Source organism: Wolffia australiana, chromosome 12 (assembly GCF_029677425.1).
Source record: "Wolffia australiana isolate 7733 chromosome 12, ASM2967742v1".
Classification (NCBI taxonomy): Eukaryota; Viridiplantae; Streptophyta; class Magnoliopsida; order Alismatales; family Araceae; genus Wolffia; species Wolffia australiana.
Genome location: NC_135846.1, coordinates 14,054,021 through 14,066,416, shown reverse-complemented (window position 1 = coordinate 14,066,416; position 12,396 = coordinate 14,054,021). Strand labels below are relative to the sequence as shown.

The 12,396-nt window shown below is 42.0% G+C and overlaps 1 pseudogene; it reads right to left on the bottom strand.

Moving 5' to 3' along the window:
- Positions 1-2,808: 2,808 nt before the first annotated feature.
- LOC144710327 (very-long-chain aldehyde decarbonylase GL1-3-like) overlaps positions 2,809-12,396 on the bottom strand; it is an 80,701-nt pseudogene continuing 71,113 nt past the window's right edge.

Genomic DNA, 12,396 nt, shown 5'->3' with positions numbered 1-12,396 from the left:
GGGTAAAATATACTAGTCATTGTCTTAATTGAAGAAGGAAGTTAGCTAATGATCAGATTCTATTAGCAGACATGAAAATAGGAATCCACTTATGGACATATTTTGGCTTTCATGCTATCGTGTGTCCTTAGAGGACTTTTCTATGACCTATGTTGTAATTCTTGAGTTCTAAGGGGCTTGACTTGTATGAAAAACTCAAAAAAATATACAGGGGAAGACTTGAGCAGAATCGTAACGACATCGGTACTACAATGGGTTAGAAGGCTATTAGATGGGGAAGTTGTAAACAGAAGGTAGTAGCATTGCCCTTTTGTGAGGCTGAATCAATTGCTCTTACTTCAGCTACTTGTCCAGGAATATGGCCGAGCAGGTTGCTGAGTGAAACTCAGAGGAAAGTTTCCCATGCCAGATGATATATGTGGTGATAATAAATTAGCAATTGAGTTAAACAAGAACAGAAACTATCGTAATCACACAAAACATAATGACACAAGATACCACTCCATAGGAGATTTTTTGGTAGAATGCAGCATAATATTGAAATATCTGAGAACAGCAAACCATATAGCATGTTTTTGCAAAAGCGGTGAAAGGCAAAAAATTATTGAGTGATGAGAGAAGATGGGTCTAACAGATCTACACCCAAATGATCAGACTCAAGGAGGAGATCAAAGGCTGTTTTTATACCGATGATCGACAGATGAATCAGCGGAAAAATTGCTGGAAATACTGAACTTCATGACTTTGTGGTTTAGTTTGTTCACTCAAGAATAAAATGGATTGTTCGACCAACGTGAACGCTTGTGACCCACCTGATGGATATAGGTATGTTCATTCTAATCAGACAACGTTGAAAGACGATTATAAGTTTGTTTTCTTTGTAACAAACTTTTGGGAGTATACATGTACTTAACTGTTTAATGAAATGTATGAGAGAAAGTCGAAAAGCTCACCGTGGAAATTTTATATTGTTTCATTCAGTCTTTGATCTCTCTACTTCTTTCTCTGTTTGGGTGGTCTCAGAACCATACCAACAGTCTAGTTGAGTCTTCAAAAGCTAAAATATGGCCCAGGTGATGTGAAGGGAGCTATGGGTGCAGTTGGTTGAGGTGGCCCTCTTCCCACTCAAATGGCTTCACATGTATACTTTAGGGAATGAAAGCGTGACTACATTGATTATTATTTTTTTAATCATTCTTCAAGAACACAGTTTTCTATGAGAAGTTCAATATAAACAGGAAGAGGGGTGGGTACTGAGATATTTGGGTGAGACAACATCCACTGACACCCGCGGTGACACCAATCGCGCGCAAACTGCACGATGCTGCCGCATTCGGCACCTCAGTCCAGGCATTGTGCAACCATCACTACCTGTGAGAATGTCCTGCGCCCCTATGCCACGTCTGCGCTCACTATGCGGCACTGTCTTAGTCTCCTAACAGGATGTCACCTGCCCCACACAACGCACACGCAATGTGCTGCCCATGTGGCTGCTGTGCGACATCCTACACAACTCTATGCACTGCACTCATACCATGCCGCCTGGCCTGTGCATCCCCAGCCTGTGCCTGGCTCTCGGCATTCCTACGCGGCACTTGGGAATTGCAGGAAGCGTTACCGCCTGCACGTGGCGCTCAGCACTAGCGCGCGGCGCTTGGCAGTTGTGCGAAGCGTTGGCACCTGCGCATGGCTTTTGGTGCTAGCACGCGGTGCTTTCCGCCCGCACGCTCACGCCTGTTGGCCATCATGCCTAGCACACGCGGACTTCACGTACAAGGGATTGTGCACCCACATACAGCGTACAGCGTGCCTAGGCGTGATTGGGCACGCACACCGTCCGCAGTGTATTTCCACATACAAGGGAGATGGCCTGAAATATCAGGTTGGGCGTCACCACCCTTAGTGTATCGTAACACTAGTTGGACTCAGCCGTTACAGATCGCGAGTCTCTTGCGAACACGCCCTCCCAATAAGCACGCAGGCCTCTACGAAGGGAATGGCGCTTTGATCCTAATGATCAGGCTCAAGGGGGAGATTAAAGGCTGTTTTAATCTCGATGATCGGTAGATGAATCAGGGGAAAGATTGCTGGAAATACTGAACTTCATGACTTTGCGTTTTAGTTTGTTCTCTCAAGAATAAAATGGATTGTTCAACCAACGTGAATGCTTGTGAACCACCTGATGGATATATATATGCTCACTCTAATCGTACAACATGGAAAGACGACTGTAAGTTTTTTTTCTTTGTAAGAAACTTTTGGGATTATACGTGTACTTAACTGTTTTAATGAAATGTTCGAGAGAATGTCGAAATGTTCACTGTGGATTTTTTATTTTGTTCATTCATTCTTTGATCTCACTACACTCTTTGTTTGTGTGGTCTCAGAACCATACCAACACTCTAGTTGACTCTTCAAAAGCTAACAATATGGCCTAGGTGATGTGAAAGGAGCTATTGCTGCAGTTGGTCGAGGTGGCACTCCTCCCACGCAAATGGCTTCACTGGTATACATTTGGGAATGGAAGCGGCACCACATGGATTAAATTTTTTTGTTTATCATTCTTCAAGAACACAGTTTTCTGTGAGAAATTCATTATAAACGGGAAGAGGGGTCAGTACTAAGATATTTTGCAATACTACAAATACAAATGCACATCAAGATCAATAAAAAGCTTATGACGGAATTCGTATGTTCTATATTTAAATACATTGGTTGGGGGTTGAATAAATGGTAACAATATTCTTCTCAACGAAGGCCAGTGAGCTATTTTAATGAGCCTCCTCCCTTGTTCTTGATGCTAAATTTCTATGAAGGTCGAAGTCGATGCCTCAGCACCGCTTTCCAAAGAACATCAATCTGGTCAACGTCGATGGCACCAACTTCGTGGTGTGTCCATTCCTCAAGAAAGTGGACCAGACCTCCGGCATGGCAAGCTTGAATAACTCCTCTATCCAGTTTGTACTGCAACAAAATATGTACACAAGTTGTCACTTTTTCGCCCCATAAAGATTTGTAAGTTCTCCCAAATCTTAGTGGCCAGAAAATTACCTCACACATGCCCAGACCCTGCATGTCTTCGGGAAGCCTCACGGCAGCGAGCTTGTCGTATGTGCAATCCTTGCGGAACTCAAAATCAGGAGGTACTACAAACTGGTGGAAGTGGGTACCAGCCGGCGGCCACTCTTGGTCCTTGTAGATTAGCCACTTGCCCAGGATCCATGTCTGCCCCAACCCAGCCAAGAATTAGGCTCTCTTCTTGCATAAATAAAGAAGACATTTATTTATGAGGATTTAAAGAGCATGTCGAACTACCTTGCAATTTTGCGCTGCCTGTTACTTTCCGACTTGCACGAAATAATGTTGCAACTCCGACGCTGCTTCCTTATGGATTCTCTTGAAGCTTTCCACCGAGGATGTCAACATCTGAAAGTCCAAAAAGCATTCATGTTATGCCTATGGATAAAAAGGGTGTAGGTAATATTTAAGCTGTTTATATTGGATTTAGGAAGAGTCAATGTGAGTTCTATGGAAGATGCTAATATCACTCAAGAAGAGAAGAGAGATTGAGAATTGAAGAGAGATTGACTTACTCACATTCACATAAAATCAAACAGTTCTCACGCATTTATAGCCCCAAATATATGTTACAAAGAATACAAACAAGTACATTTATCTCCACGTGGCCTAATGAAAGTTAAAATAACTCTATCTCTTTTTAGCATTTTGCAACCATTAATCTTGATCAAACGGTCCACATTATTTCTTAAAAATGAACACAATGAAATTTGTTAATTTCGTTATTCCCCGGTGATAAGCTCAATTTTAGGGCGTTTTTTACTGGTTATTTAGCAGTTCAGACGTGTGAGGTTCAGAGCTTATGCAACACATTTATAAACCTCACGGCGTAAGGCGAGTGAGGGTCGATCCACAGGGAGCAGGAGAAAACAGTAGAAATTTCCTTCTTTATTCAATAGATACGTCACTTATCAATTTAAAATAAATATTAAACTCTGTTAAATGATCCTCAGGAAAATCACAGAATTCCTCTTTAATTCCCAGTTTAGTCGAAAGATTTAACTGCTATTGCTCTGATTAAGTTAAAGATTTAACTTAATAGAGGCTGTCTACAGAGGAGTTCTCTGTAGACAGTACCCTTGCCCTTGGGGGCAAGGGATCGAACACCTTGCGTGCAGGGTACCTGCGCGCAAGGTGTTTGCGTGCAGCGGCGCTGTCGCGCGGGGCATGGCTGCGCGCGGCGTTGCTGCGTGCAGCAGCGCTGTTGCGTGCGGTGTGGCTGCGCGCGACGCTGCTGCGCGCGGCGCTGCTGCGTGCAGCAGCGCTGTCGCGGCGTGGCTGCGCAGCGCTGTTGCGTCTTGCGGCGCTGTCGCGCGCGGCGTGGCTGCGCGCGGCGCTGCTGCGTGCGGCGGCGTTGCTGCGCGCGGCGGTGCTGCTGCGTCAAAGGGATTTTTTTGGGGAAGTTTGGGGAGGATGATCAGAACAAGAAAGAAACAAAATTCAACTGAAATCAAATCTAAAATGAAACAATCCTCAGTTGGAAAACATTGGAAGATCTTGTGATTCTTCCAACCCAACCAAAATTGTCTGAGAAGAGAGGGATTACAGGGCTGAAGCTTGAGATTTCCCCACGTCGGGTGTCACGTCCTTGCGGCAAGGCGTGGTTCTTCAATCCAAGCTATCTTCAGTCTGTTCTTCCTCTCCAACTCCAAAAGCTCATCAGCTCCTGGAGGGTGCAGAAATCCTCTTCTCCAAGCCCTAGTTTCCTTAGAGAAAATTCTGAACACCCAAACTCCTCTCTCAAGAGAGTATTTATAGGTTTTCTCTTAAGTCATGCCCAGGGGCATTTTCGTAATTTTTGCCACTTCAAATTTTTGCCCACTTCTGTTGATCCTCCTCTCTTCCTTGATCTTCTTAACCTGTTTCTGAATGTTCACTAGCCATAAAACGTTAAATATATTCCACTTCATTCAAAGAATCAAGTGGGGTTAGTGATTTCATAAAACAATACATATGCATGAACTTAGCATAAATTCACAAGATAATTGTAATGAATTTAAACTTGAGAACTTGATTATTTGATGACATATTTTAGAGTCATCACCCGGCAATCTTTCCCGCTGCTAGTAATTAGGATCAACATTGTCCTCAATCTGATAGTTGATAGCGAACGTTTGTATCTAAATTTTGAAGACCCATCTATTTGTTTTAATAACTCAAGAAATTTATTTCTTCCAAGAGCTTTTGTGAAAATATCAGCTATCTGTTTCTCAGTTCTCACATGCTTCAGTACTATGCTTCCTTTTTTCGAACAATCTCGAATAAAGTGATATCTTGTGTCAATATGTTTTCTGTGATTGTGATAAACCGCATTCTTACTTAGCTCAAATGCTGATTTATTATCAACACAAATATCTACTGACTTGGGTCGTTCTCCTCTGAGTTCTCCCAACAATCTACTTAGCCATATTCATTGACATGTAGGTAAAGTAAGAGCAATGTACTCAGCTTCACAAGAGGACAATGCTATAACTTTTTGTTTATTGCTTCCCCACCCAGTGGCTTTTGAACCCAGTAAGAAAATCTGTCAAGACGTTCTTTTTTTATCATTCGTCTCCAGCGAAATCACTGTCACTATAACCAACTAGTTTTGCTGACCTTTGTCTTTTAACATAATCATGCTCATAATGCATAGTACCTTTCACACACCTAAAGATTGTTCTTATTGCCATCATGTGACTTGTAGTCGGCTTCTTCATGAATCTGCTAACATATCCCACACTGTACATCAAATCAGGACGAGTGTGAGTTAAATACCTCAAACTTCCAATCATTCTTCTGAATGTAGTGGCATTCTCTTTTAATCCTTGATCATTCTTGAAGGTCAAACAAGCTTCCACTGGCATCTTTGAGGAATTACGATCCTGCATATTGAAGAGTTCAAGAATTTTTAAAGCATACCTTCTTTGCTTCAAAGTAATCCGCAGGTGTTCTTGATTCACTTCAATGCCAAGATAAGATGACAGTAATCCCAAATCACTAATTTCAAACTATTTCATCATTTGCTGCTTGAAAAAACTTATCTCATTTTGACTTCACCCTATAGTGATCAAATCATTCACATATACAACCACAAGGAAACAGAATTTCTCTTCATGCTTTTGAGATACTATGGGCTCTAATTTTTCTAACCTGAAATACCTGGCTCGAGGTACCTGTTGAGTCCATAGATAGCCTTATTTAGCTTCAGAACATATGCTTCCTTTCTTTGTGTGACAAAACTTCAGGTTGCATTATGTAGATCTCCTCCTTAATCTCTTCATTCAAGAAGACAGATTTTACATCAAGATGACGTATACCCCAATTTTCATTAGCAGCTAGAACAATCAGTAATCTGATAGTTCCAAGTCGAGCAAGCAAAATGAATCATAATCAATGCCAGGTTTTTGAGAATAACCTTTTACCACCAATCGAGCTTTATATCTTATCATACCTCCACTGCTATTGCTTTTTACTCTGAAAACCCAATCCAAACCAATTGGTATGCAGTTTTTAGTAAGATGACACACTCCCATGTATCATTTCTCATAATTGCAGCTGATAACATGCAAATAGGAGCTAAATAAGTGCTAATTTCATCATATTTTTGGGCTTTTAATGCTTAAAAACATTGAATTTTAATGCATGAAATAATGATTTTAGGTTAAAAGAAGAATTTCCTTAAATTTGAAGTTAAATAATACGTTTGATAAATAATTATTTCAATATATACATTTTAAACTTTTTGTAAAATGAATGTTAAAAGAAATTAAATGTTTAATTGACCTTTTTGAATAAATAAAAATAACGTAAACAATAAAACATATTTTAGAAATGAAAAAATTAGTTTTATGCATTAAGAAATAATGTTTACAACTCCTTTTTTATTGAAACTCCTTTTAAGTGTTTTTTTTTTAACTCCTTTTTAATTGAAACCGGCTTTTATTGGGCCGGTTAAAGTGTTTACTGTTTGTTAAATGTGCAGGGAAACGCACCGAGTGGCGCATGGACCTCTTAGAAGCCAAAGCCTGGCTTTGGTGCGTGACACACACGCACAAACTCATGCATGTCACGCACCAGGTCAAGCACGACGCGCAGCACACGCTGCGCAACGTGGACCAATCACCATTGACATAACTCCGTCGCGTGCAACGCGCGACGTGGAGTGATAGAAAAACAGATTGAAATGAAGCTTTTGAAGTGCATTCCATGAGTTGCACACGCATGCACCGTTGTGTGCACGAAGCCTGACACTTCACTGTACGACGTGGACCAACCATCTTGCTCCGTACGCCCTACGTGAAAAGAAAAAAAACAAAGTCAATAACAGGATCAGATGAGCGAGTTCTTCCGATTCTGCGGCAATAAAAGGGGGAAAATCAAAATTGGACTGTTCTTCATTTGAAGCTCAAGGAAAAAACACCTAGCCTCCTCGAAGACTCAAGAATCATCTAGGAGCAATTTGGAGCTCAATTTGGACAGGAATTTTGTAGATCCGTTGCCGCATTTTTTCCCCAAATTCAAGCTAAAATCTGTGGGAAATGGGGCGTTTGTTGCGCAGAATCAGCCGGATTGATTCTTCGAGTATCCCTGGCACTTCTAGGTTATTTTTGCTTTGATTTTACCCTTGATTTTACATTCGATTTTAGCAAATTTTCAGTTTTGTCCATGCTCGCCATTTTCGATTAAATTCAGATTTTAATCCCCTTAGTGTTAAAATAAACATTTTTTCCAATTTAATTAGTTTCATTTTAGTTTAGATTGACCATTTTTTGAATGCTATTTGACCGTCAATGCACTCATTTTAGTCTCTGATTTCTCAAATTAGCAAATCGTATTCACAATTTGCTAATTGAGGACATCTTTGCCATTTCAAATTAATAAAGATAAAATAAGTATATAATAAAAAATCTTATTAACATTCTAAATCCGTGAGACATAAATCAAATAAAAATGCAAAACACTAGAATATATTATGTTAGGGTTTCTAGTCCATAGGAAATTTGGATAAATCCTTATAAAGAGATTGGTAATAGCAATTGAGATCAATTTTATTCTCCAAATCATTTCTTAATCACTAAAAAATTCAAAATAAAAATTAGTCAAGCTGGATGAAGAATTTAGGTTAAATGAATAAGTAAAGCATGATTAATGAGAAACTTTTGTTCTAGATTTTAATCACACTAGCATCCTAAAATTCTAAGATCAGTTGAAAAATTAAACAATATAGTTAGGGGATTAGTTTGTAATTCTGATGCGAAACGCCGTCGGCCGGGATCGAGCGGCGCGTTTCACGTCACAGGACAAAATGATGATATGGCGTGGACCAGAGTAAGAAATGATATGTAAATGAACAAGCAGCTAAGATTCAGGGGATAAGAACGAGGATTATGACGGACACCAAGGGAGAGTGATCCGTAGATCAAACTCCCAATGACCCTCGGGATAACTAGACGTCTACGACGCGAGGGGCGTCTGACGGCCCTGTCTAGTTCGGAATTTAAGTGGTCAGAGGACAGTCCGTTTACCTCAAGAAAGTTCCTATTCTCGTCAACGGTGGCTCGTCCTATTCTGGCGTTGCCCGTATAGTCGTGACAGAGGATGCAATAGCGGAAGACGGCACTGCAAGCGGTGATGATACTGGATATGGATGGAGGGGAGACGAGACTGACCTGAAGGCACTTAGTCCACGCCGGTCAGAGAACGGGCAGGCGAAGGCTGGCCGAGGCTGAAGAAGTTTAGTCGACGACCGGGATGTCGAGGAGTTGCGTCAAGGTCGTAGAGGAGATAGCCGAGGGCGCGAGGGTCAACGGCGGCGTGAGCACAACTCCGTGTAGCGAATCGTGTTGAGGTGGCGTAGGTGTCGATCAACGGCCTGAGAGGAGAGCGGCAGGGCAGAGGGTGCAAGGGCCCGGTGCCCTACGAGGCGCGGCGAGGGCGCAGGATCGTGACGGCGGCGCAGAATCACCGAGCGCGAGACCAGGCCTGCCGCGCGAGACCAGGCCTGCCGCGCGATAGAGGCCTACGGACTGGGCGCAAGGCCGTCACGCGGGTTGAGCGGCGCTGCCGGTGCCGGACCGCGATGCGAGGGCGGCTGCGTCGGGGTCGTGATCCCGGGAGTGACGATGACCACGGGAGCGACGGGCAAAGGTGTCGGGACGCGAAGCGAGACAAGGAGGAGCGTAGGCTCGGGCGGGATGACGGGATGGCGCTAGGATTCAAGAATCGCGGGAGATAAGAGGAAAAGGATGAGAGGTGCGTCGGATAATCAAGAAGACGGGGTCAAGAACAAGGGGTGCGAAGACGGGTAGGCAAGAACGATCAAGAAGAGTAGAGGGGAGGGAGGAGTCAAGAAGATGGGGGGGGCGATGATGGTAGGGATCAAGAAAGCAGGGAACAGGGCGAGGGGTTCAAGAACGAAGGCAGGATGGTGTAAGATCAAGAAATGGCGAGGGTTCAAGAAACGGTGTGGGAGGGAATGCAGGTAGTATCAAGAGATGGCGGGGGCGAGGCGGGGGAATCAAGAAACCGGGTAGAAGATGGTCGGGGCGAATGGATGAGAAGGGTGTAGGTGGAGGAGGGAATCAAGAACCTTGGCGACAGAAGTTCTTGATCGTCGCGGGCGGGTCTCCTTGATGAAGACAAGTCTCCCGATGCAGCGCAGATCGACGGCGTCTCGTGTGTCCAGAGCCCTCCAGAGTAATCTCGATGCAGGCTTCTGTCCGCGCAAGGCGATGCCGACTTCTTGAATCTTTAAACGTACCGGAGTAATCTCGACGGCACGATTAGCACGACCCGTCCGGAGTGATCTCGACGAGCGGATCGTGAGCTCTAACCACGGAGTGACCTCGACATGGTTGGGGCCAGCCACACCCCCTACGCTAAGACTACGATAAGGGAAGCTCTTTGAAAAAATTCAGTTCATTCAAAAACTTCCAAATGTTCCTTGGGCATGCCCTCCCCTTATATAGGGAGGAGGGGTGCCAAGAGAACGTGGGGAGAGATCAAACCGTCGTGAAACGTGGTTCGGTCTCTCCTTACAAATTCAAATACAATTCTAAAATATAAAATCAAAGATGAGGACGGGCCCTACGGTAATGGCCCAATCCATAATTCGGAAAGAAATACAACATAATGATGAAAATAATAAAATGGTAAAGTCTTGCTTACCCGGAGTACTTAAACCCCGGATGACGGACGTCGACTCGAGCGGCTCGGCGTTGCTGATGGCGCGTCATCGTGGCATCCTCGTGTGGCGTCGTCGTCGCCGAACCGTCATCTGCTGGATGGTCCTCCATCAAATTCTTATCAATAAGTGCTAACTAATCATAAATCAGTTAAAGCTGAGTAAACATTTTATATGTGTCAAAACTAGAGTGCTAATCCCTAATCTGTCAAAACTTCAATTTCCCTATCACCTCCCTAGGGTTCGACCCCTTACTTGAGTGCTAAGGGATAAATAAATTTTATCGATTAAGTTTAGAAAACCCTTAAATATTGACATATAAACATGCATTTTTTCACTTATCCACAGCCATTTCCTCTTTCATAGCATTTAAACATACTACTACTCGTCTGGCTTCATTGTAAGTGGTAGGTTCTTCACACACCATAAAACAATCTTTAACTTGAGCTAATACAGGAGCTGTTCTATCATAAATTTATTGAAGAGATCTCATTCTTCCAGGTCTGTTGCAAATAAACTCTGAAGAATCCTGATCAGGATCTGTATTTGCAGAATTTTCTGATAAAGCTTCAGGGGTCTCTGAAATTTCAGATTGTTCTCTGAAGACAACCTGCTCTAATGAGTTTGGCAGCAATAGCTCATCACTTCTTAAAGCTTCTTCATTTTTCCAGCTCCAAATACTTTATTCTTCAAATATTACATCTCTGCTCACAATTATTTTCCTTGTGTTCGGATCATAACATCTATAAGCTTTGCTTCCAATTTCATAACCTATAAAAACCATGGGCTGACTTCTGTCATCCAGCTTCTTTAGATGACTGCTTACATTCTTCACATATATAAATGCTCCAAACATTCTCAAATGCTCTATGTTGGGCTTTCTTTCTGTCCGCGTTTCTTATCGAGTCATATTCTCCAAGCTTCAAGAAGATGATATGTTTGGTACATATGCACATGTACTTATAGATGCTGACCATAACTTCAAAGTCAAATCCTTCTCTCTGATCATGCTTCTCACCAATGACATAAACGTATGATTTCTCCTTTCTACTACTCCATTGTGTTGAGAAGTATATGGAGCAGTTAGCGGCCTCTTGATTCCACATGTGTCACAAAATGCTTGAATTCTTTGGATAAGAATTCTCCTCCTCTGTCTATTCTGAGACATTTTATCTTCAGACCTTTCTGATTTTCTGCTAACGCTTGAAATTTCTTGAAAGCATTAAAAGCATCTGACTTGGCTTTTAACATGGAAACCCACGTGAGCTCTGAAAAATCATCAACTATTAGCAGAAAAAACTTGTTACCTCTGAGAGATGTTGGAGATATTGGCCCACATATATCTGCATAGATGAGCTCCAAAGAATTCCTTGTGATGGTATTGTATGCAGTTGGAAATGATTTACTGACCTGTTTTTCCATGATGCAACTTTTGCAAGATTTTTCACATCTACTATTTTATCTTTCGACTTTTCTAAGTACTCATATGTCTGGTACTATCTCGGTTGGGGCATAAGTTCCTATATACATGTACATAGTTTGAAAATAAAAAGGGCTTTTTTACATTCCCTTTTCTGTGTTTATGTTGTGTTGCATATCCAAGTGAGAAGTGAGAGTTTTTCTCAAGACCTAGCAGATTGGCATCAGAGCTGGTGTTTCCATAAGGATTGTGGAACAGAAGTAAAAGCCAAGCTCCAAGTGTTAAGGATACTGATTTACTTAAACAAGAAGCTAAAGTTGAATTTCCTTTTTTTTTCTATGGCATTGTCTTCCTTTTAAATGGCGTGGAAATCAACCTGGAAAGGGCCTATCATTACTACAACTCCTTTTAATGGAGAAAAAATATACTATGTGGAGTTACGAGATGAAGTCCGTATTTAGAAGTCAATACTTATGGGATATTGTTGGAAACGGTTTTTTACCACATGAAAAACGGAAAACTGAATTTAGCAACTTGAATATAAAAGATCCAAGTGTTTTGTTTATTATTCAACAATATTTTAATGACAAGGTGTTTACAATGATTTCTGAGCCTACTACAGCACATGATGCTTAGTATTTTGAAGATGGATTTTCATGGAGGTGATAAAGTAGAAGTGGTAAAATTACAAACATTGAGGAGAGAGTTTGAATCTTTATCTATGAATGTTGAA